A 24,185-nucleotide genomic window follows, 5' to 3' on the forward strand; every position below is an offset into this window, starting at 1 on the left:
CTGGGATCGTAACAATTCCTTGTGTGATGTGCTGTGTGAGGGGGCTTAGGCTATCACCTGGAATTTCAACTTCAAATAATTTTATTAGGCTGCATCTGGGATCAGTGCAATTTTCTGCCAAAGCTTCAATGGAAGGAAAAGGCCATCAACAGTTCAATAAAAATAAACTGAAAGTATACAAACAACAGCTCTGAGTGGTGAGAAACAGCATCCAATATGTTCAGACCTATCAAACCAGTGCTGTACCAATAACGTAAGTGTTAGGAACTTAGGGACACAGGAGCAGGAGTAGACCATTCAGCCCATTGAACCTGCTCTGCCATTCATTATGATCATGGCTGATCATCCACTTCAATGCCTTTTTCCCCACACTATCCCCATATCCCTTTATGACATTGGTATTTAGAAATCTGTTAATCTCAGCTTTAAACATACTCAATGACTGAGCTTCCACTGCCTCTAGGGTAGGTAATTCTAAAGATTCACAATCCTCTGAGTAAAAAAAAATTCTCCTCATCTCAGTCCTAAGTGGTTTCCCCCTTATTCTGAAATTGTGTCCCTTGGTTCTAGACTCCCCAACCACAGGAAACATCTTACCTGCATCTACCCTGTTGTTAATCAAAACTCTAGAGAATACAGGCCCAAGTTCCCCAATCTCTCTTCATAGGACAGTCCTGCCATCCTGGAACAAGTCTGGTGAACTTTCGTTACACCCCTCTATGGCAATAATATCCTTCCTAAGGTAAGGGTACCAAAACTGCTCCAGTACTCCAGATGCCATCTAACCGAGGTTCTATACAACTGAAACAAGACATTGCTACTCCTGTACTCAATTCCTGTTAATGCTAACATACCATTAGCCTTCCCAATTGCCTGCTGTACCTGAGTGTTAGCTTTCAGTAACTTGCTGACAAGGATACCCAGGCCTCTTTATACATCTACACTTTCTAATCTCTTACCATTTAAGAAATAATCTGCGCATCTGCTCCTTCTACCAAAATGGATAACCTCACATTTTTCCACATTACTTTCCACCTGCCATGTTCTTGTTGACTCACTAAATCTATCCAAATCCCCTTACAACCTTTTTGTACCTTCCTCACAACACATATTCCCAGCTAGCTTTGTGTCATCCATGAACTTGGAAACATTACATTTGGTCCCTACATCCAAATCATTGATAAAAATTGTGAACACCTGGGGCCCAAGTACTGATCCTTGCAGCACCCCACTAGTCACAGCCTGCCAACGTGAGACCGACCCATTATCCCTATTCTGTTTTCTGTCCATTAACTAATCTTTAATCAATGCTATATTACCTCCAATCCCATGTGCTTTAATTTTGCTAACCAACCTCCTGTTGGGGACTTTATCAAAAGCCTTCTGAAAATCCAAGTACACTACATCTACCTTTATCAATTCTGTTAGTAACATCTCAAAAAACTCCAACAGATTCATCAAACATGATTTTCTATTCATAAATCCATGCTGACAACGCCCAGTCAGATCATTATTATCCAAGTGTCCATTTATCACATCCTTTAGAATAGATTCCAGTATTTTCCCTACTACTGATTTCAGTCTAATAGGCCCAAAGATCCCTGTTTTCTCTCTCCTCTTAAATAGCGGGGTGACATTTGCTACCTCCAAACTGCAGAAACCGTTCCAGAATGTATAGAATTTTGGAAGATGATCACCAGTGCTTCCACTATCTCCACAGCTACCTGTTTCAACAGACTGGGATGTAGAATATCAGGTCCCGGGGGCATGTCAACCTTCAGTCCTATTAATTTCTCCAATACAACCTTCTTACTAATAATAATTTTCTTCGATTCCTCATTCTCCCTAGACCCTTGGATCTCTAATTCTGGGAGATTTCTTTTATCTTCTTCAGTGAAGACAGACTGTTGATGCAACAGTCTAGCGGCAGCTTTACTCCGAATCTAACCCATGTTACATGCTCTGAAAAGAGTCATACAGACTCAAAACATTAAATCTGTTTCTCTCGCTACTGATTCTGCCAGACCTGCTGAGTTATTCCAGCATTTTCTGTTTTAATTCAAATTTTCAAATTTCCAGCATCTGCAGTATTTTGCTTTTACCATGTAACACTTGCCCTGGGAGTGTCTAGTGGGACACTGCAGAGTGAACTATCTGTATCCAACCTTACTCCTGCCCTGGGAGAGTTTGATTAGACAATGTAGAGGGAGCTTGACTCTGTGTTTAACCCTTGATGTAGTCACACCGGGTGAATTTGATGGGACAGTGTAGAGAGAGCTTTACTCTGCCAACCCATGTTACACCTGCCCTGGGAGTGTCTGATGGGACACTGTAAAGGATGATTTATTCTGTACCTAACCCATGTTACACTTGCCCTGAGAGTGTCTGTTGGGACCACTGCAGAGGGTGATTTATTCTGTATCCAACCCATATTACACTTGCCCTGGGAGTATTTGGAGGGACAGTGCAGAGGGAGATTTATCCTGTATCTAACCTTTGAGGTGCCTACCCTGAGGTTGTTTCATGGGAGAGTTACAGGGAGTTTTTGACTGTATGCAGCGTGTGTTATGCTTGCCCTGGGAATTATTTGATGGGACACGTCCTTCACTCTATAACACATGCTGATTAGCTGAGCCAGTATGGACTGGAGGGACGGGGTGTCAACCCCAGACTAATGGTAGGCTAGGTTTTGGGAGGGTTGCACACTGCCTTCAGGTTTCTCCAAGAAACATGAACGATAGCTCTGGTTAGATAGACCTGATCGGTTTTTACTGCCCCAGACAAATGGCAGGTGCAGAAAAAATGTACCTCATTCCCTCAATGCCATTGTAAATTTGCTAAAAAAGTGAATTCCTCTGAAAGAGAGCAGCAGCTGAGTGAGCACTGTCCCTGTGAGGAAGCCAGTTCGGTGTAGAGCCAGAGCTTTATAAACAGGGTGATTGGAAGTGTATGAAAAGAGACAAACAGGGATAAACAGCACTGTCTTGCCAAAACAACTTGTCCTCAGCGGGGCACGGGCGGCATGGCCTTGGCAGGAAACGCAGCCTCAGCGGGAGGCGCGGATTCAGCGGGAAGCACGGCCTCGATGGGAAGCGCAGCCGCGCGGATTCAGCAGGAAGCACAGCCTCGGCGGGAGGCATGGCCTCGATGGGAAGCGCAGCCTCGAGGGGAAGCGGGCGACATGGACTCGGCGGGAAGCACGGCCTCGGCGGGAAGCATGGCCTCGGCGGGAAGCGGGCGACACAGACTCGGCGGGAAGCAGGCGGCACAGACTCGGCGGGAAGCAGGTGGCATGGACTCGGCAGGAAGCGGGAAGCACGAACTCAGCGGGAAGCGGGCGGCACGGACTTGGCGGGAAGCATAGACTCAGCGGGAAGTGAGAAGCGTGGACTCAGCGGGAAGCGGGCGGCATGGCCTGCTAATGCTAATGTTAATTTCCTTTAATTCCACATTCTCTCTCGATAGGGCGTAAACAACACCCCTTCGACAGGGTGTAAACAGCACTTCCTCGACAGGGCGTAAACAACAATGCCTCGACAGGACGTAAACAACACCACCTCGAAAGGACGTAAACAACACCCCTTCGACGGGGCGGAAACAACACTGCCTCGACGGGGCGTAAACAACACCGCCTCGACTGGGCGTAAACAACACCACCTCAACAGGGCGTAAACAACACCACCTCGACTGGGCGTAAACAACACCACCTCGACTGGGCGTAAACATCACCGCCTTGGTAAAATAGAACTGCCTATACAGGGCATAAACTCCTGTGACAGGTATAAACTGCGCTGGTGTGACAGGCGTAAACTGCGCTGCTGTAACAGAGCGTAAACAACACCGCCTTGACAGAGCGTAAACAACACCCCCTCGACAGGGTGTAAACAACACCGACTCGACAGGATGTAAACAACACCCCCTCGACGGGGCGTAAACAACACCGCCTCGACAGGGCGTAAACAACACCACCTCGACAGGGCGTAAACAACACCACCTCGACAGGGCGTAAACAACACCACCTCGACAGGGCGTAAACAACACCGATTCGACAAGGCGTAAACAACACCACCTCGACGGGGCATAAACAACACCGCCTCGACAGGGCGTAAACAACACCGCCTCGACAGGGCGTAAACAACACCGCCTCGACAGGGCGTAACCAACACCGCCTCGACAGGGCGTAACCAACACTGCCTCGAAAGGGCGTAACCAACACCGCCTCGACAGGGCGTAAACAACACCCCCTCGACAGGGCGTAAACAACACCGCCTCGACAGGGCGTAAACAACACCGCCTCGACAGGGCATAATCAACACCGCCTCGATAGGGCGTAAACAACACCGCCTCGACAGGGCATAAACAACACCGATTCGACAGGGCGTAAACAACACCGCCTCGACAGGGCGTAAACAACACCGATTCGACAGGGTGTAAACAACACCGCCTTGACAGGGCATAAACAACACCGATTCGACAGGGTGTAAACAACACCGCCTCGACAGGGCATAAACAACACCGATTCGACAGGGCGTAAACAACACCGATTCGACAGGGTGTAAACAACACCGCCTTGACGGGGCATAAACAACACCGATTCGACAGGGTGTAAACAACACCGCCTCGACAGGGCATAAACAACACCGATTCGACAGGGCGTAAACAACACCGCCTCGACAGGGTGTAAACAACACCGATTCGACAGGGCGTAAACAACACCACCTCAACAGGGCGTAAACAACAGCGATTCGACAGGGCGTAAACAAAACCCCCTCGACTGGGCGTAAACAACACCACCTCGACAGGGTGTAAACAACACCACCTCGACTGGGCGTAAACAACACCGCCTTGGTAAAATAGAACTGCCTATACAGGGCATAAACTCCTGTGACAGGTATAAACTGCGCTGGTGTGACAGGCGTAAACTGCGCTGCTGTAACAGAGCGTAAACAACACCGCCTTGACAGAGCGTAAACAACACCCCCTCGACAGGGTGTAAACAACACCCCCTTGACAGGGTGTAAACAACACCGCCTCGATAGGGCGTAAACAACACCGACTCGACAGGGTGTAAACAACACCGACTTGACAGGGAGAAAACAACACCCCCTTGATAGGGTGTAAACAACACCCCATTCGACAGGGCGTAAACAACACCCCCTCGACAGTGCGTAAACAACACCCCCTCGACAGGGCGTAAACAACACCCCCTCGACAGGGCGTAAACAACACCGCCTCGACAGGGCGTAAACAAACACCGCCTCGACAGGGCGTAAACAACACCGCCTCGACAGGGCGTAAACAACACCGCCTCGATAGGGCGTAAACAACACCGCTTCGATAGGCTGTAAACAACACCGACTCGACAGGGTGTAAACAACACCGACTCGACAGGGCGTAAACAACACCGCCTCGACAGGGCATAAACAACACCCCCTCGACGGGGCGTAAACAACACCCCCTCGACCGGGCGTAAACAATACCGCCTCGACAAGGCGTAAAGAACACCGCCTCGACAGGGCATAATCAACAGCGCCTCGACGGGGAGCAAACAACACCGCCTCGACAGGGCGTAACCAACACCGCCTCGACAGTGCGTAAACACCACCGCCTCGACAGGGCGTAATCAACACCGCCTCAACAGGGCGTAAACAACACCGCCTCGACAGGGCGTAAACAACACCGCCTCGATAGGCGTAAACAACACTGACTCGACAGGGTGTAAACAACACCGCCTCGACGGGGCGTAAACAACACCCCCTCGACAGGGCGTAAACAACACCCCCTCGACAGAGTGTAAACAACACCGCCTCGACGGGGTGTAAACAAAACCGCCTCAACAGGGCGTAAACAACACCGCCTCGACAGGGAGAAAACAACACCCCCTTGATAGGGCGTAAACAACACCCCCTCAACAGGGCGTAAACAACACCCCCTCGACAGGGTGTAAACAACACCGCCTCAACGGGGTGTAACAACACCGCCTCAACAGGACGTAAACAAAACCGCCTCAACAGGGCGTAAACAACACCCCCTCGACAGGGTGTAAACAACACCGCCTCGACGGGGCGTAAACAACACCACCTTGACAGGGGGTAAACAACACCGCCTCGACAGGGCGTAAACAACACCGATTCGACAGGGCGTGAACAACACCGCCTTGACAGGGCGTAAACAACACCGCCTCGACAGGGCGTAAACAACACCGCCTCGACAGGGCGTAAACAACACCACCGCAACAGGGCGTAAACAACACCGATTCGACAGGGCGTAAACAACACCACCTCAACAGGGCGTAAACAACACCGATTCGACAGGGCGTAAACAAAACCGCCTCGACTGGGCGTAAACAACACCACCTCGACAGGGTGTAAACAACACCACCTCAACAGGGCGTAAACAACACCACCTCAACAGGGCGTAAACAACAACGATTCGACAGGGCGTAAACAAAACCCCCTCGACTGGGCGTAAACAACACCACCTCGACAGGGTGTAAACAACACCACCTCGACTGGGCGTAAACAACACCCCCTCGACAGGGTGTAAACAACACCCCCTCGACAGGTTGTAAACAACACCGCCTCAATAGGGCGTAAACAACACCGCATCAATAGGGCGTAAACAACACCGCCTCGACAGGGCATAAACAACACCGATTCGACAGGGCATAAACAACACTGCCTCGACAGGGTGTAAACAACACCGATTCGACAGAGCGTAAACAACACCACCTCAACAGGGCGTAAACAACACCGATTCGACAGGGCGTAAACAAAACCGCCTCGACTGGGCGTAAACAACACCACCTCGACAGGGCGTAAACAACACCATCTCAACAGGGCGTAAACAACACCGATTCGACAGGGCGTAAACAAAACCCCTCGACTGGGCGTAAACAAAACCCCCTCGACTGGGCGTAAACAACACCACCTCGACAGGGTGTAAACAACACCACCTCGACTGGGCGTAAACAACACCCCCTCGACTGGGCGTAAACAACACCCCCTCGACAGGGTGTAAACAACACCCCCTCGATAGGGCGTAAACAACACCGCATCGATAGGGCGTAACCAACACCACCTCGATAGGGTGTAAACAACACCGATTCGACAGGGCGTAACCAACACCGCCTCGACAGGGCGTAAACAACACCGACCTCGACAGGGCGTAAACAACACCGCCTCGACAGGGCGTAAACAACACCGATTCGACAGGGCGTAAACAACACCACCTCGACAGGGCGTAAACAACATCGATTCGACAGGGCGTAAACAACACCACCTCAACAGGGCGTAAACAACACCGATTCGACAGGGCGTAAACAAAACCGCCTCGACTGGGCGTAAACAACACCACCTCGACAGAGTGTAAACAACACCACCTCGACAGGGTGTAAACAAAACCACCTCAACAGGGCATAAACAACACCGATTCGACAGAGCGTAAACAAAACCCCCTCGACTGGGCATAAACAACACCACCTCGACAGGGTGTAAACAACACCACCTCGATAGGGCGTAAACAACACCGCATCGATAGGGCGTAACCAACACCACCTCGATAGGGTGTAAACAACACCGATTCGACAGGGCGTAAACAACACCGCCTCGACAGGGCGTAAACAACACCGATTCGACAGGGCGTAAACAACACCGCCTCGACAGGGCGTAAACAACACCGATTCGACAGGGCGTAAACAACACCACCTCAACAGGGCGTAAACAACACCGATTCGACAGGGTGTAAACAACACCACCTCGACTGGGCGTAAACAACACCCCCTCGACAGGGTGTAAACAACACCCCCTCGACAGGTTGTAAACAACACCGCCTCAATAGGGCGTAAACAACACCGCATCAATAGGGCGTAAACAACACCGCCTCGACAGGGCATAAACAACACCGATTCGACAGGGCATAAACAACACTGCCTCGACAGGGTGTAAACAACACCACCTCGACTGGGCGTAACCAACACCACCTCGATAGGGTGTAAACAACACCAATTCGACAGGGCGTAAACAACACCGCCTCGACAGGGCGTAAACAACACCGATTCGACAGGGCGTAAACAACACCGATTCGACAGGGCGTAAACAACACCACCTCAACAGGGCGTAAACAACACCACCTCAACAGGGCGTAAACAACATCGATTCAACAGGGCGTAAACAACACCACCTCAACAGGGCGTAAACAACACCGATTCGACAGGGCGTAAACAAAACCGCCTCGACTGGGCGTAAACAACACCACCTCGACAGAGTGTAAACAACACCACCTCGACAGGGTGTAAACAAAACCACCTCAACAGGGCATAAACAACACCGATTCGACAGGGCGTAAACAAAACCCCCTCGACTGGGCGTAAACAACACCACCTCGACAGGGTGTAAACAACACCACCTCGACTGGGCGTAAACAACACCCCCTCGACTGGGCGTAAACAACACCGCCTCAATAGGGCGTAAACAACACCGCATCAATAGGGCGTAAACAACACCGCCTCGACAGGGCGTAAACAACACCGATTCGACAGGGCATAAACAACACCGCCTCGACAGGGCATAAACAACACCGATTCGACAGGGCGTAAACAACACCGATTCGACAGGGCATAAACAACACCGATTCAACAGGGCGTAAACAAAACCGCATCGACTGGGCGTAAACAACACCACCTCGACAGGGTGTAAACAACACCTCCTCAACAGGGCTTAAACAACACCGATTCGACAGGGCGTAAACAAAACCCCCTCGACTGGGCGTAAACAAAACCCCCTTGACTGGGCGTAATACAACACCACCTCGACAGGGTGTAAACAACACCACCTCGACTGGGCGTAAACAACACCCCCTCGACAGGGTGTAAACAACACCGCCTCAATAGGGCGTAAACAACACCGCCTCGACAGGGCGTAAACAACACCGCCTCGACAGGGCGTAAACAACACCGACTCGACAGGGTGTAAACAACACCGACTCGACAGGGTGTAAACAACACCACCTCGACAGGTCGTAAACAACACCCCCTTGATAGGGCGTAAACAACACCACCTCAACAGAGCGTAAACAACACCACCTCGACAGGGCGTAAACAACACCATCTCAACAGGGCGTAAACAACACCGATTCGACAGGGCGTAAACAAAACCGCCTCGACTGGGCGTAAACAACACCACCTCGACAGGGCGTAAACAACACCATCTCAACAGGGCGTAAACAACACCGATTCGACAGGGCGTAAACAACACCACCTCGACTGGGCGTAAACAACACCCCCTCGACAGGGTGTAAACAACACCCCCTCGATAGGGCGTAAACAACACCGCATCGATAGGGCGTAACCAACACCACCTCGATAGGGTGTAAACAACACCAATTCGACAGGGCGTAACCAACACCGCCTCGACAGGGCATAAACAACACCGATTCGACAGGGCGTAAACAACACCGCCTCGACAGGGCGTAAACAACACCGATTCGACAGGGCGTAAACAACACCACCTCAACAGGGCGTAAACAACATCGATTCGACAGGGCGTAAACAACACCACCTCAACAGGGCGTAAACAACACCGATTCGACAGGGCGTAAACAAAACCGCCTCGACTGGGCGTAAACAACACCACCTCGACAGAGTGTAAACAACACCACCTCGACAGGGTGTAAACAAAACCACCTCAACAGGGCATAAACAACACCGATTCGACAGGGCGTAAACAAAACCCCCTCGACTGGGCATAAACAACACCACCTCGACTGGGCGTAAATAACACCCCCTCGACTGGGCGTAAACAACACCACCTCGACTGGGCGTAAACAACACCCCCTCGACAGGGTGTAAACAACACCGCCTCAATAGGGCGTAAACAACACCGCATCAATAGGGCGTAAACAACACCGCCTCGACAGGGCGTAAACAACACCGATTCGACAGGGCATAAACAACACCGCCTCGACAGGGCATAAACAACACCGATTCGACAGGGCGTAAACAACACCGATTCGACAGGGCGTAAACAACACCGATTCAACAGGGCGTAAACAAAACCGCCTCGACTGGGCGTAAACAACACCACCTCGACAGGGTGTAAACAACACCTCCTCAACAGGGCGTAAACAACACCGATTCGACAGGGCGTAAACAAAACCCCCTCGACTGGGCGTAAACAAAACCCCCTTGACTGGGCGTAATACAACACCACCTCGACAGGGTGTAAACAACACCACCTCGACTGGGCGTAAACAACACCCCCTCGACAGGGTGTAAACAACACCGCCTCAATAGGGCATAAACAACACCGCCTCGACAGGGCGTAAACAACACCGCCTCGACAGGGCGTAAACAACACCGACTCGACAGGGTGTAAACAACACCGACTCGACAGGGTGTAAACAACACCAACTCGACAGGTCGTAAACAACACCCCCTTGATAGGGCGTAAACAACACCACCTCAACAGGGCGTAAACAACACCGCCTCGACGGGGCGTAAATGACACCCCCTCGACGGGGCGTAAACGACGACGCCTCGACGGGGCGTAAACGACGCCCCCTCGACGGGGCGTAAACGACGCCCCCTCGACGGGGCGTAAACGACGCCCCCTCGACGGGGCGTAAACGACGCCGCCTCGACGGGGCGTAAACAACACCGACTCGACAGGGCGTAAACAACACCCCCTTGACTGGGTGTAAAAAACACTGCCTCAGTAAAATAGCATTGCCTAAACAGGGCATAAACTACCGTGACAAGTATGAACTGCGCAGGCGTGATAGGCGTAAACTGCGCAGGCGTGACAGGTATAAACTGTGCTGGCATGACAGGCGTAAACTGAGCTGGCGTGACAGAGCGTAAACAACACCCCCTCAACAGGGCCTAAGTTGCACCCCCTTGGCAGGACGTAAGCAACACTGCCTCGACAGGCATAAACCGCGCTGGCGTGACAGGCGTAAATTGCGCTGGAGTTACAGGGGGTAAACAGCCCTTCCGTGACAGGCGTAAACAGCCCTTCCGTGACAGGCGTAAACTACCCTTCTGTGACAGGCGTAAACTGCCCTTCCGTGACAGGCGTAAACTGCCCTTCCGCGACAGACGTAAACTACCCTTCTGTGACAGGCGTAAACTGCCCTTCCGCGACAGGCGTAAACTGCGCTGGAGTGACAGGGGGTAAACTACGCTGCCGTGACAGGCGTAAACTACGCTGCCGTGACAGGTGTAAACTACGCTGCCGTGACAGGTGTAAACTGCGCTGCCATGACAAGGCATAAACTGTGATCACGTGACATAACGCAAACTGTGCTGCCGTGACAGTCATCAACTGCGTTGCTGCAGCAGGGCGTAAACTGAGCTGGTGTGGCAGGGCGTAAACAATGCTGGCGTGACAGGCGTAAGCTGCGCTGCCGTGGCAGGGCGTAAACAACACCGCCTCGACAGGGCGTAAACAACACCGCCTCGACAGGGCGTAAACAACACCGCCTCGACAGGGCGTAAACAACACCGTCTCGACAGGGCGTAAACAACACCGTCTCGACAGGGCGTAAACAACACCGCCTCGACAGGGCGTAAACAACACCGATTCGACAAGGCGTAAACAACACCACCGCAACTGGGCGTAAACAACACCGATTCGACAGGGCGTAAACAACACCACCTCAACAGGGCGTAAACAACACCGATTCGACAGGGCGTAAACAAAACCGCCTCGACTGGGCGTAAACAACACCACCTCGACAGAGTGTAAACAACACCACCTCGACAGGGTGTAAACAAAACCACCTCAACAGGGCATAAACAACACCGATTCGACAGGGCGTAAACAAAACCCCCTCGACTGGGCGTAAACAACACCACATCGACAGGGTGTAAACAACACCACCTCGACTGGGCGTAAACCCCAGAACACCCCCTCGACTGGGCGTAAACAACACCGCCTCAATAGGGCGTAAACAACACCGCATCAATAGGGCGTAAACAACACCGCCTCGACAGGGCGTAAACAACACCGATTCGACAGGGCATAAACAACACCGCCTCGACAGGGCATAAACAACACCGATTCGACAGGGCGTAAACAACACCGATTCGACAGGGCATAAACAACACCGATTCAACAGGGCGTAAACAAAACCGCATCGACTGGGCGTAAACAACACCACCTCGACAGGGCGTAAACAACACCATCTCAACAGGGCGTAAACAACACCGATTCGACAGGGCGTAAACAAAAACCCCTCGACTGGGCGTAAACAAAACCCCCTCGACTGGGCGTAAACAACACCACCTCGACAGGGTGTAAACAACACCACCTCGACTGGGCGTAAACAACACCCCCTCGACAGGGTGTAAACAACACCCCCTCGATAGGGCGTAAACAACACCGCATCGATAGGGCGTAACCAACACCACCTCGATAGGGTGTAAACAACACCGATTCGACAGGGCGTAACCAACACCGCCTCGACAGGGCGTAAACAACACCGATTCGACAGGGCGTAAACAACACCGCCTCGACAGGGCGTAAACAACACCACCTTGACAGGGCGTAAACAACATCGATTCGACAGGGCGTAAACAACACCACCTCAACAGGGCGTAAACAACACCGATTCGACAGGGCGTAAACAAAACCGCCTCGACTGGGCGTAAACAACACCACCTCGACAGAGTGTAAACAACACCACCTCGACAGGGTGTAAACAAAACCACCTCAACAGGGCATAAACAACACCGATTCGACAGGGCGTAAACAAAACCCCCTCGACTGGGCGTAAACAACACCACCTCGACAGGGTGTAAACAACACCACCTCGATAGGGCGTAAACAACACCGCATCGATAGGGCGTAACCAACACCACCTCGATAGTGTGTAAACAACACCGATTCGACAGGGCGTAACCAACACCGCCTCGACAGGGCGTAAACAACACCGATTCGACAGGGCGTAAACAACACCGCCTCGACAGGGCGTAAACAACACCGATTCGACAGGGCGTAAACAACACCACCTCAACAGGGCGTAAACAACACCACCTCAACAGGGCGTAAACAACACCGATTCGACAGGGCGTAAACAAAACCCTCTCTACTGGGCGTAAACAACACCACCTCGACAGGGTGTAAACAACACCACCTCGACTGGGCGTAAACAACACCACCTCGACTGGGCGTAAACAACACCCCCTCGACAGGGTGTAAACAACACCGCCTCAATAGGGCGTAAACAACACCGCATCGATAGGGCGTAAACAACACCGCCTCGACAGGGCGTAAACAACACCGATTCGACAGGGCATAAACAACACCGCCTCGACAGGGCATAAACAACACCGATTCGACAGGGCGTAAACAACACCCGATTCGACAGGGCGTAAACAACACCGATTCAACAGGGCGTAAACAAAACCGCCTCGACTGGGCGTAAACAACACCACCTCGACAGGGTGTAAACAACACCTCCTCAACAGGGCGTAAACAACACCGATTCGACAGGGCGTAAACAAAACCCCCTCGACTGGGCGTAAACAAAACCCCCTTGACTGGGCGTAATACAACACCACCTCGACAGGGTGTAAACAACACCACCTCGACTGGGCGTAAACAACACCCCCTCGACAGGGTGTAAACAACACCGCCTCAATAGGGCATAAACAACACCGCATCGATAGGGCGTAAACAACACCGCCTCGACAGGGCGTAAACAACACCGACTCGACAGGGTGTAAACAACACCAACTCGACAGGGTGTAAACAACACCACCTCGACAGGTCGTAAACAACACCCCCTTGATAGGGCGTAAACAACACCACCTCAACAGGGCGTAAACAACACCGCCTCGACGGGGCGTAAATGACACCCCCTCGACGGGGCGTAAACGACGATGCCTCGACGGGGCGTAAACGACGCCCCCTCGACGGGGCGTAAACGACGCCCCCTCGACGGGGCGTAAACGACGCCGCCTCGACGGGGCGTAAACAACACCGACTCGACAGGGCGTAAACAACACCCCCTTGACTGGGTGTAAAAAACACTGCCTCAGTAAAATAGCATTGCCTAAACAGGGCATAAACTACCGTGACAAGTATGAACTGCGCAGGCGTGACAGGCGTAAACTGCGCAGCCGTGACAGGTATAAACTGTGCTGGCATGACAGGCGTAAACTGAGCTGGCGTGACAGAGCGTAAACAACACCCCCTCAACAGGGCCTAAGTTGCACCCCCTTGGCAGGACGTAAGCAACACTGCCTCGACAGGCATAAACCGCGCTGGCGTGACAGGCGTAAATTGCGCTGGAGTTACAGGGGGTAAACAGCCCTTCCGTGACAGGCGTAAACAGCCCTTCCGTGACAGGCGTAAACTACCCTTCTGTGACAGGCGTAAACTGCCCTTCCGTGACAGGCGTAAACTGCCCTTCCGCGACAGACGTAAACTACCCTTCTGTGACAGGCGTAAACTGCCCTTCCGCGACAGGCGTAAACTGCGCTGGAGTGACAGGGGGTAAACTACGCTGCCGTGACAGGCGTAAACTACGCTGCCGTGACAGGTGTAAACTACGCTGCCGTGACAGGTGTAAACTGCGCTGCCATGACAAGGCATAAACTGTGATCACGTGACATAACGCAAACTGTGCTGCCGTGACAGTCATCAACTGCGTTGCTGCAGCAGGGCGTAAACTGAGCTGGTGTGGCAGGGCGTAAACAATGCTGGCGTGACAGGCGTAAGCTGCGCTGCCGTGGCAGGGCGTAAACAACACCGCCTCGACAGGGCGTAAACAACACCGCCTCGACAGGGCGTAAACAACACCGCCTCGACAGGGCGTAAACAACACCGTCTCGACAGGGCGTAAACAACACCGTCTCGACAGGGCGTAAACAACACCGCCTCGACAGGGCGTAAACAACACCGATTCGACAAGGCGTAAACAACACCACCGCAACTGGGCGTAAACAACACCGATTCGACAGGGCGTAAACAACACCACCTCAACAGGGCGTAAACAACACCGATTCGACAGGGCGTAAACAAAACCGCCTCGACTGGGCGTAAACAACACCACCTCGACAGGGTGTAAACAACACCACCTCAACAGGGCGTAAACAACACCACCTCAACAGGGCGTAAACAACAACGATTCGACAGGGCGTAAACAAAACCCCCTCGACTGGGCGTAAACAACACCACATCGACAGGGTGTAAACAACACCACCTCGACTGGGCGTAAACACCCCCTCGACAGGGTGTAAACAACACCCCCTCGACAGGTTGTAAACAACACCGCCTCAATAGGGCGTAAACAACACCGCATCAATAGGGCGTAAACAACACCGCCTCGACAGGGCATAAACAACACCGATTCGACAGGGCATAAACAACACTGCCTCGACAGGGTGTAAACAACACCGATTCGACAGAGCGTAAACAACACCACCTCAACAGGGCGTAAACAACACCGATTCGACAGGGCGTAAACAAAACCGCCTCGACTGGGCGTAAACAACACCACCTCGACAGGGCGTAAACAACACCATCTCAACAGGGCGTAAACAACACCGATTCGACAGGGCGTAAACAAAAACCCCTCGACTGGGCGTAAACAAAACCCCCTCGACTGGGCGTAAACAACACCACCTCGACAGGGTGTAAACAACACCACCTCGACTGGGCGTAAACAACACCCCCTCGACAGGGTGTAAACAACACCCCCTCGATAGGGCGTAAACAACACCGCATCGATAGGGCGTAACCAACACCACCTCGATAGGGTGTAAACAACACCGATTCGACAGGGCGTAACCAACACCGCCTCGACAGGGCGTAAACAACACCGATTCGACAGGGCGTAAACAACACCGCCTCGACAGGGCGTAAACAACACCACCTTGACAGGGCGTAAACAACATCGATTCGACAGGGCGTAAACAACACCACCTCAACAGGGCGTAAACAACACCGATTCGACAGGGCGTAAACAAAACCGCCTCGACTGGGCGTAAACAACACCACCTCGACAGAGTGTAAACAACACCACCTCGACAGGGTGTAAACAAAACCACCTCAACAGGGCATAAACAACACCGATTCGACAGGGCGTAAACAAAACCCCCTCGACTGGGCGTAAACAACACCACCTCGACAGGGTGTAAACAACACCACCTCGATAGGGCGTAAACAACACCGCATCGATAGGGCGTAACCAACACCACCTCGATAGTGTGTAAACAACACCGATTCGACAGGGCGTAACCAACACCGCCTCGACAGGGCGTAAACAACACCGATTCGACAGGGCGTAAACAACACCGCCTCGACAGGGCGTAAACAACACCGATTCGACAGGGCGTAAACAACACCACCTCAACAGGGCGTAAACAACACCACCTCAACAGGGCGTAAACAACACCGATTCGACAGGGCGTAAACAAAACCCTCTCTACTGGGCGTAAACAACACCACCTCGACAGGGTGTAAACAACACCACCTCGACTGGGCGTAAACAACACCCCCTCGACTGGGCGTAAACAACACCACCTCAATAGGGCGTAAACAACACCACCTCAATAGGGCGTAAACAACACCGCCTCGATAGGGCGTAAACAACACCGCCTCGACAGGGCGTAAACAACACCGATTCGACAGGGCATAAACAACACCGCCTCGACAGGGCATAAACAACACCGATTCGACAGGGCGTAAACAACACCCCCTCGATAGGGCGTAAACAACACCGCATCGATAGGGCGTAACCAACACCGATTCAACAGGGCGTAAACAAAACTGCCTTGACTGGGCGTAAACAACACCTCCTCAACAGGGCGTAAACAACACCTCCTCAACAGGGCGTAAACAACACCGATTCGACAGGGCGGAAACAAAACCCCCTCGACTGGGCGTAATACAACACCACCTCGACAGGGTGTAAACAACACCACCTCGACTGGGCGTAAACAACACCCCCTCGACAGGGTGTAAACAACACCGCCTCGATAGGGCGTAAACAACACCGCATCGATAGGGCGTAAACAACACCGCCTCGACAGGGCGTAAACAACACCGACTCGACAGGGTGTAAACAACACCAACTCGACAGGGTGTAAACAACACCACCTCGACAGGTCGTAAACAACACCCCCTTGATAGGGCGTAAACAACACCACCTCAACAGGGCGTAAACAACACCGCCTCGACGGGGCGTAAATGACACCCCCTCGACGGGGCGTAAACGACGATGCCTCGACGGGGCGTAAACGACGCCCCCTCGACGGGGCGTAAACGACGCCCCCTCGACGGGGCGTAAACGACGCCGCCTCGACGGGGCGTAAACAACACCGACTCGACAGGGCGTAAACAACACCCCCTTGACTGGGTGTAAAAAACACTGCCTCAGTAAAATAGCATTGCCTAAACAGGGCATAAACTACCGTGACAAGTATGAACTGCGCAGGCGTGACAGGCGTAAACTGCGCAGGCGTGACAGGTATAAACTGTGCTGGCATGACAGGCGTAAACTGAGCTGGCGTGACAGAGCGTAAACAACACCCCCTCAACAGGGCCTAAGTTGCACCCCCTTGGCAGGACGTAAGCAACACTGCCTCGACAGGCATAAACCGCGCTGGCGTGACAGGCGTAAATTGCGCTGGAGTTACAGGGGGTAAACAGCCCTTCCGTGACAGGCGTAAACAGCACTTCCGTGACAGGCATAAACTACCCTTCTGTGACAGGCGTAAACTGCCCTTCCGTGACAGGCGTAAACTGCCCTTCCGCGACAGGCGTAAACTACCCTTCTGTGACAGGCGTAAACTGCCCTTCCGCGACAGGCGTAAACTGCGCTGGAGTGACAGGGGGTAAACTACGCTGCCGTGACAGGCGTAAACTACGCTGCCGTGACAGGTGTAAACTACGCTGCCGTGACAGGTGTAAACTGCGCTGCCATGACAAGGCACAAACTGTGATCGCGTGACATAGCGCAAACTGTGCTGCCGTGACAGTCATCAACTGCGTTGCTGCAGCAGGGCGTAAACTGAGCTGGTGTGGCAGGGCGTAAACAATGCTGGCGTGACAGGCGTAAGCTGCGCTGCCGTGGCAGGGCGTAAACAACACCGTCTCGACAGGGCGTAAACAACACCGCCTCGACAGGGCGTAAACAACACCCCCTCGACAGGGCGTAAACAACACCCCCTCGACAGGGCGTAAACAACACCGCCTCGACGGGGCGTAAACAACAATGCCTCGACGGGGCGTAAACAACACCGCCTCGACGGGGCGTAAACAACACCGCCTCGACGGGGCGTAAACAACACCGCCTCGACGGGGCGTAAACAACACCGCCTCGACAGGGCGTAAACAACACCGGTTCCACAGGGTGTAAACAACACCGCCTCGACAGTTCGTAAACAACACCGCCTCGACAGGGCGTAAACAACACCCCCTCTACAGGGCGTAAACAACACCCCCTCGACAGGGCGTAAACAACACCCCCTCGACAGGGCGTAAACAACACCCCCTCGACAGGGCGTAAACAACACCGATTCGACAGGGTGTAAACAACACCGATTCGACAGGGCGTAAACAACACCGATTCGACAGGGCGTAAACAACGCCCCCTCGACAGGGCGTAAACAACATCGATTCGACAGGGCGTAAACAACACCAATTCGACAGGGTGTAAACAACACCGATTCAACAGGGCGTAAACAAAACCACCTCGACTGGGCGTAAACAACACCACCTCGACAGGGTGTAAACAACACCACCTCAACAGGGCGTAAACAACACCAATTCGACAGGGCGTAAACAAAACCCCCTCGACTGGGCGTAAACAAAACCCCCTTGACTGGACGTAATACAACACCACCTCGACAGGGTGTAAACAACACCACCTCGACTGGGCGTAAACAACACCACCTCGACAGGGTGTAAACAACACCGCCTCGATAGGGCGTAAACAACACCGCATCGATAGGGCGTAAACAACACCGCCTCGACAGGGCGTAAACAACACCGACTCGACAGGGTGTAAACAACACCGACTCGACAGGGTGTAAACAACACCACCTCGACAGGTCGTAAACAACACACCCTTGATAGGGCGTAAACAACACCACCGCAACAGGGCGTAAATAACACCGCCTCGACGGGGCGTAAATGACACGCCCTCGACGGGGCGTAAACGACGACGCCTCGACGGGGCGTAAACGACGCCCCCTCGACGGGGCGTAAACGTCGCCGCCTCGACGGGGCGTAAACAACACCGACTCGACTGGGCGTAAACAACACCCCCTTGACTGGGTGTAAAAAACACTGCCTCAATAAAATAGCATTGCCTAAACAGGGCATAAACTACCGTGACAAGTATGAACTGCGCAGGCGTGACAGACGTAAACTGCGCAGGCGTGACAGGTATAAACTGTGCTGGCGTGACAGGCGTAAACTGAGCTGGCGTGACAGAGCGTAAACAACACCCCCTCAACAGGGCCTAAGTTGCACCCCCTTGGCAGGACGTAAGTAACACTGGCTCGACAGGCATAAACCGCGCTGGCGTGACAGGCGTAAATTGCGTTGGAGTTACAGGGGGTAAACAGCCCTTCCGTGACAGGCGTAAACTGCCCTTCCGTGACAGGCATAAACTACCCTTCTGTGACAGGCGTAAACTGCCCTTCCGTGACAGGCGTAAACTGCCCTTCCGCGACAGGCGTAAACTGCCCTTCCGCGACAGGCGTAAACTGCCCTTCCGCGACAGGCGTAAACTGCCCTTCTGTGACAGGCGTAAACTGCCCTTCCGCGACAGGCGTAAACTGCACTGGAGTGACAGGGGGTAAACTACGCTGCCGTGACAGGCGTAAACTACGCTGCCGTGACAGGTGTAAACTACGCTGCCGTGACAGGTGTAAACTGCGCCGCCATGACAAGGCACAAACTGTGATCGCGTGACATAGCGCAAACTGTGCTGCCGTGACAGTCATCAACTGCGTTGCTGCAGCAGGGCGTAAACTGAGCTGGTGTGGCAGGGCGTAAACAATGCTGGCGTGACAGGCGTAAGCTGCGCTGCCGTGGCAGGGCGTAAACAACGCCGCCTCGACAGGGCGTAAACAACACCGCCTCGACAGGGCGTAAACAACACCCCCTCGACAGGGCGTAAACAACACCCCCTCGACAGGGCGTAAACAACACCGCCTCGACAGGGCGTAAACAACACCCCCTCGACAGGGCGTAAACAACACCCCCTCGACAGGGCGTAAACAACACCGCCTCGACAGGGCGTAAACAACACCCCCTCGACAGGGCGTAAACAACACCGACTCGACAGGGCGTAAACAACACCGCCTCGACAGGGCGTAAACAACACCGCCTCGACAGGGCGTAAACAACACCGCCTCGACAGGGCGTAAACACCCCCTCGACAGGGCGTAAACAACACCCCCTCGACAGGGCGTGAACAACACCCCCTCGACAGGGCGTGAACAACACCGCCTCGACAGGGCGTGAACAACACTGCCTCGACAGGGCGTAAACAACACCGATTCCACAGGGCGTGAACAACACCCCCTCGACGGGGCGTAAACAGCACCGCCTCGACGGGGCGTAAACAACACCGCCTCGACAGGGCGTAAACAACACCGATTCCACAGGGTGTAAACAACACCGCCTCGACAGGTCGTAAACAACACCACCTCAACAGGGCGTAAACAACACCGCCTCGACGGGGCGTAAATGACACCCCCTCGACGGGGCGTAAACGACGACGCCTCGACGGGGCGTAAACGACGCCCCCTCGACGGGGCGTAAACGACGCCCCCTCGACGGGGCGTAAACGACGCCCCCTCGACGGGGCGTAAACGACGCCGCCTCGACGGGGCGTAAACAACACCGACTCGACAGGGCGTAAACAACACCCCCTTGACTGGGTGTAAAAAACACTGCCTCAGTAAAATAGCATTGCCTAAACAGGGCATAAACTACCGTGACAAGTATGAACTGCGCAGGCGTGATAGGCGTAAACTGCGCAGGCGTGACAGGTATAAACTGTGCTGGCATGACAGGCGTAAACTGAGCTGGCGTGACAGAGCGTAAACAACACCCCCTCAACAGGGCCTAAGTTGCACCCCCTTGGCAGGACGTAAGCAACACTGCCTCGACAGGCATAAACCGCGCTGGCATGACAGGCGTAAATTGCGCTGGAGTTACAGGGGGTAAACAGCCCTTCCGTGACAGGCGTAAACAGCCCTTCCGTGACAGGCGTAAACTACCCTTCTGTGACAGGCGTAAACTGCCCTTCCGTGACAGGCGTAAACTGCCCTTCCGCGACAGACGTAAACTACCCTTCTGTGACAGGCGTAAACTGCCCTTCCGCGACAGGCGTAAACTGCGCTGGAGTGACAGGGGGTAAACTACGCTGCCGTGACAGGCGTAAACTACGCTGCCGTGACAGGTGTAAACTACGCTGCCGTGACAGGTGTAAACTGCGCTGCCATGACAAGGCATAAACTGTGATCACGTGACATAACGCAAACTGTGCTGCCGTGACAGTCATCAACTGCGTTGCTGCAGCAGGGCGTAAACTGAGCTGGTGTGGCAGGGCGTAAACAATGCTGGCGTGACAGGCGTAAGCTGCGCTGCCGTGGCAGGGCGTAAACAACACCGCCTCGACAGGGCGTAAACAACACCGCCTCGACAGGGCGTAAACAACACCGCCTCGACAGGGCGTAAACAACACCGTCTCGACAGGGCGTAAACAACACCGTCTCGACAGGGCGTAAACAACACCGCCTCGACAGGGCGTAAACAACACCGATTCGACAAGGCGTAAACAACACCACCGCAACTGGGCGTAAACAACACCGATTCGACAGGGCGTAAACAACACCACCTCAACAGGGCGTAAACAACACCGATTCGACAGGGCGTAAACAAAACCGCCTCGACTGGGCGTAAACAACACCACCTCGACAGGGTGTAAACAACACCACCTCAACAGGGCGTAAACAACACCACCTCAACAGGGCGTAAACAACAACGATTCGACAGGGCGTAAACAAAACCCCCTCGACTGGGCGTAAACAACACCACATCGACAGGGTGTAAACAACACCACCTCGACTGGGCGTAAACACCCCCTCGACAGGGTGTAAACAACACCCCCTCGACAGGTTGTAAACAACACCGCCTCAATAGGGCGTAAACAACACCGCATCAATAGGGCGTAAACAACACCGCCTCGACAGGGCATAAACAACACCGATTCGACAGGGCATAAACAACACTGCCTCGACAGGGTGTAAACAACACCGATTCGACAGAGCGTAAACAACACCACCTCAACAGGGCGTAAACAACACCGATTCGACAGGGCGTAAACAAAACCGCCTCGACTGGGCGTAAACAACACCACCTCGACAGGGCGTAAACAACACCATCTCAACAGGGCGTAAACAACACCGATTCGACAGGGCGTAAACAAAAACCCCTCGACTGGGCGTAAACAAAACCCCCTCGACTGGGCGTAAACAACACCACCTCGACAGGGTGTAAACAACACCACCTCGACTGGGCGTAAACAACACCCCCTCGACAGGGTGTAAACAACACCCCCTCGATAGGGCGTAAACAACACCGCATCGATAGGGCGTAACCAACACCACCTCGATAGGGTGTAAACAACACCGATTCGACAGGGCGTAACCAACACCGCCTCGACAGGGCGTAAACAACACCGATTCGACAGGGCGTAAACAACACCGCCTCGACAGGGCGTAAACAACACCACCTTGACAGGGCGTAAACAACATCGATTCGACAGGGCGTAAACAACACCACCTCAACAGGGCGTAAACAACACCGATTCGACAGGGCGTAAACAAAACCGCCTCGACTGGGCGTAAACAACACCACCTCGACAGAGTGTAAACAACACCACCTCGACAGGGTGTAAACAAAACCACCTCAACAGGGCATAAACAACACCGATTCGACAGGGCGTAAACAAAACCCCCTCGACTGGGCGTAAACAACACCACCTCGACAGGGTGTAAACAACACCACCTCGATAGGGCGTAAACAACACCGCATCGATAGGGCGTAACCAACACCACCTCGATAGTGTGTAAACAACACCGATTCGACAGGGCGTAACCAACACCGCCTCGACAGGGCGTAAACAACACCGATTCGACAGGGCGTAAACAACACCGCCTCGACAGGGCGTAAACAACACCGATTCGACAGGGCGTAAACAACACCACCTCAACAGGGCGTAAACAACACCACCTCAACAGGGCGTAAACAACACCGATTCGACAGGGCGTAAACAAAACCCTCTCTACTGGGCGTAAACAACACCACCTCGACAGGGTGTAAACAACACCACCTCGACTGGGCGTAAACAACACCCCCTCGACTGGGCGTAAACAACACCACCTCAATAGGGCGTAAACAACACCACCTCAATAGGGCGTAAACAACACCGCCTCGATAGGGCGTAAACAACACCGCCTCGACAGGGCGTAAACAACACCGATTCGACAGGGCATAAACAACACCGCCTCGACAGGGCATAAACAACACCGATTCGACAGGGCGTAAACAACACCCCCTCGATAGGGCGTAAACAACACCGCATCGATAGGGCGTAACCAACACCGATTCAACAGGGCGTAAACAAAACTGCCTTGACTGGGCGTAAACAACACCTCCTCAACAGGGCGTAAACAACACCTCCTCAACAGGGCGTAAACAACACCGATTCGACAGGGCGGAAACAAAACCCCCTCGACTGGGCGTAATACAACACCACCTCGACAGGGTGTAAACAACACCACCTCGACTGGGCGTAAACAACACCCCCTCGACAGGGTGTAAACAACACCGCCTCGATAGGGCGTAAACAACACCGCATCGATAGGGCGTAAACAACACCGCCTCGACAGGGCGTAAACAACACCGACTCGACAGGGTGTAAACAACACCAACTCGACAGGGTGTAAACAACACCACCTCGACAGGTCGTAAACAACACCCCCTTGATAGGGCGTAAACAACACCACCTCAACAGGGCGTAAACAACACCGCCTCGACGGGGCGTAAATGACACCCCCTCGACGGGGCGTAAACGACGATGCCTCGACGGGGCGTAAACGACGCCCCCTCGACGGGGCGTAAACGACGCCCCCTCGACGGGGCGTAAACGACGCC

At 53.5% G+C, this 24,185-nt stretch overlaps 1 protein-coding gene across 1 annotated transcript in view; it reads right to left on the reverse strand.

Moving 5' to 3' along the window:
* The window catches only part of LOC121284728 (trichohyalin-like), a 172,596-nt gene that overhangs the window by 124,996 nt on the left and 23,415 nt on the right, over positions 1-24,185 (reverse strand). The gene's annotated exons all lie outside the window — the stretch shown is intronic.

The sequence above is a fragment of the Carcharodon carcharias genome, chromosome 12 (assembly GCF_017639515.1).
Source record: "Carcharodon carcharias isolate sCarCar2 chromosome 12, sCarCar2.pri, whole genome shotgun sequence".
Lineage (NCBI taxonomy): Eukaryota > Metazoa > Chordata > Chondrichthyes > Lamniformes > Lamnidae > Carcharodon > Carcharodon carcharias.